The following is a 2,802-nucleotide window of genomic DNA, read 5'->3' as shown; positions in this document are numbered from 1 at the left end:
CCCAAGACTTTTTTAAATTATTTCACTCATAATCCCAAATCTGCTTTGCTTCCTCATCTTAGTACACTGTAATTTGATTTCAAAATGAGGACAGTTGTCAGTAATGCCACATTCATTCATCTATTTTACAATTCCATGTGCTTATAACTATGAAGATATGTTAATAACATCCATTCCAATAAGCCACCCTAAATTTATTATCATGAAACAAGACCTCAAGAAAGAGAATTCAAAATCATCCATGTATTTGCAACTTATTGCAATAAAGCCTTTATCAATAGACTTCCCTGTGCACATGGTGGTCAAATTGCTGGTGAAAACCAGCCAGATCTATTACAAGCTTTCTCATGGCTTCTAGGTAACCCAAGTGAGCCTTTATTGATACTGGGAAGGGATAAAGCAGGGAAGGGATAAACAGTGCTATAAGATTTGGCTAGACAAAAGTAATGACTCTCATTACAAAGTGAGTATTTTTTTTTCAAGCTTTAGTTCAGTTTATTTTTCTTGTATAAAACTATGTAGTAGCCACAGCTGGAGCCTGGGTCCTCTGAACAGAGACTCTGGTGTGGGTCTTCACAAGATGGTCCGTGAACTCCTGATAGGGAGACTTGGTGAACACAGTCTCCTTCCAGAGATCAGGGGTGAGATAGCTGTAGGTCTTGGAGATGGCATCGAAAGTAGCCTTGGCAAAGTTCCCTAGGGTGGCAGTGCAGCCCCTGGCCGAGGTGTAGCAGTCGTCAATACCAGCCATCATCAGCAGTTTCTTGGGCACAGGGGCCGAGACAATGCCAGTGCCTCTGGGGGCGGGGATGAGACGCACCAGCACAGAGCCACAGCGGCCAGTCACCTTGCACGGGACAGTGTGGGGCTTGCCGATCTTGTTCCCCCAGTAGCCTCGCCGCACAGGGACAATGGAAAGCTTCGCCAGAATGATGGCTCCGCGGATGGCAGTGGCTACCTCCTTGGAACACTTGACACCCAAACCGACGTGTCCATTGTAATCTCCGATGGCGACAAATGCTTTCAACCTGGTCCGCTGGCCCGCGCGCGTCTGCTTCTGCACAGGCATGATCTTCAAAACCTCGTCCTTGAGGGAGGCTCCCAGGAAGAAGTCGATGATCTCAGATTCCTTGATGGGCAGGGAGAAGAGATAGATCTCCTCCAGGGACTTGATCTTCTTGTCTTTGACCAGGCGGCCCAGCTTGGTGACGGGGATCCACTCCTTGTCCGCGGCCTTGCCCCCGCGAGCTCCGCGGCCTCGGCCCCGGCCCCGACCACGGCCCCGGCCCCGGCCCCGGCCCCAGATGCCGCTGCCGAAGCCACCGCGGAAACCGCCGCGGCCTCCCATTCCAGGGCCCCCGGGCCCTCCGGGCCCTCCCGCAGCACCGGCGTCATCTGCCATTTGGTGTTCTCTCGGAGAGGAAACAAAGTGAGTATTTTAAAGCAAAAGAGCCTGTTGGGAATATTGTTTTATAAAATAGTGGTTTTTTTTATTAACTTTTTAAAATTCAATTAGGTAACATATAGTGTACCAATAGTTTCAAATGTAGATTTCAGTTATTCATCCATAGCATATAATAGCTAATGCTCAGTACTTACTGTTATAGCTTCTTGAAAGCAGAATTTTAACCCACTGAGCCACCCAGGCGCCCTTGAAAGCAGAATTTTAGATCACATTTTCTGATTACTTCCATGTCGTACAACACTTTCCTGCTAGCAACCTTCAAAACATACTGTTTGTTAGAGGAATTTCTTTAATAATAAATAAATAGGAATTCATTTAAATTTATAAATATATAAAATAAATAGGAATTTATTTAAATTTATTTAAATATTACACACTGTTTCATTGTTCATAAATAAGGTGATGATATTATAGCCATTAGTTGGTAGCACTGATATATCACTATCTTTTTACTTCTCAGTGCATTCTCTTTACACAAATAGATATATATTTTAAAAAATGTGAATCTGTGGCAAACTTGTAAAAAAACCCTATACAGTAAAGTTTATCATTTTAAGTAATCTCAATTATCTTCCTCAATTGTGATAGTATATCCTTCTATCTAGGCCAGATATTGTATGAGGGATTTGAAGAGACATACTTTTCTAAATTTCACTTTTCTCATCTGCAAAATGCTTATCATGATCCTACAAAAAAATACACTTATAATTTTTTGATGAAAATTTATTTATTTATTTTAAGATTTTATTTCTTTATCAGAGAGAGTGGGCGAGAGAGCAAGCACAGGCAGACAGAATGGCAGGCAGAGGTAGAGGGAGAAGCAGGCTCCGGCCGAGCAAGGAGCCAGATGCGGGACTCGATCCCAGGATGCTGGGATCATGACCTGAGCCAAAGGCAGCTGCTTAACCAACTGAGCCACCCAGGCGTCCCTTTTGATGAAAATTTAATCTGTATAAACAATATATTTGTTGTAATGCGTGGTTCATGGAAAACATCTTTTTTAATTATAAGCAGTATTAGAAATTAAGTAAATGTGTCTATAATATTTAAAGTTTTAACACATAATTCCACTGCTTTGCCTTATTTTCTCAAATCCCTTTACCACTTTCACTGACAGAGTCAAATGTACTTTTTCTACTAGTAGCCAGCTCTTTGTCTTTTGTCAGAAAGATGCCCTTGTGAATTATTTATAATAGAGATATTAGCAATAATAATAATAATAATAATAATAATAATAAGTAGCAATGAAAATGTTAAAAAAAAAGTTTTCTTAACTAATTAGGGTTCTTAGACATCAATTAGAGGAACCACCTCGGGCAAGCAAATTAATCTGCAAG

General features: G+C 41.6%; 1 pseudogene across 1 annotated transcript; it reads right to left on the bottom strand.

Annotated features, from left to right (window-relative positions):
- Nucleotides 1-470: 470 nt before the first annotated feature.
- LOC309857247 (small ribosomal subunit protein uS5 pseudogene) lies at nt 471-1,402 on the bottom strand (annotated as a pseudogene). The gene has a single exon. The product of its transcript is annotated as a small ribosomal subunit protein uS5 pseudogene (transcript).
- Between the last annotated feature and the right edge of the window lie 1,400 nt (nt 1,403-2,802).

The sequence above is a fragment of the Mustela nivalis genome, assembly GCF_964662115.1.
Source record: "Mustela nivalis genome assembly, contig: HAP1_SCAFFOLD_540, whole genome shotgun sequence".
Classification (NCBI taxonomy): domain Eukaryota; kingdom Metazoa; phylum Chordata; class Mammalia; order Carnivora; family Mustelidae; genus Mustela; species Mustela nivalis.
Note: the sequence above shows the minus strand (reverse complement) of the source record. Positions and strands in the feature narration are given on the sequence as shown.